The following is a 246-nucleotide window of genomic DNA, read 5'->3' as shown; positions in this document are numbered from 1 at the left end:
CACTTTTCTTCCAATTGAAACAGAAAATCAAAACTTCCCGCAAATGGTGCTTATTTGGAACGAAACTCGACATTTTCAACGCAGTAAAAATTAAAACTTGTGCAAAACTCAAAGGCTTGTAAACAATATTCGGTTGACAGATATTGACACTTCACGATACAGCAAAAATCAGCTGTCGCCGTCAACCATTTATAGCACCTAGAGCCACCTTTTGAAAACGGACCGAACTAAGTTGTACACCCAATA

This window comes from Odontomachus brunneus, unplaced genomic scaffold (assembly GCF_010583005.1).
Source record: "Odontomachus brunneus isolate Ranch 3 - 2012 unplaced genomic scaffold, Obru_v1 Obru_scaffold_452, whole genome shotgun sequence".
Lineage (NCBI taxonomy): Eukaryota > Metazoa > Arthropoda > Insecta > Hymenoptera > Formicidae > Odontomachus > Odontomachus brunneus.
The sequence above is the reverse complement of the archived record's forward strand: the minus strand, read 5'-3'. Positions refer to the sequence as shown.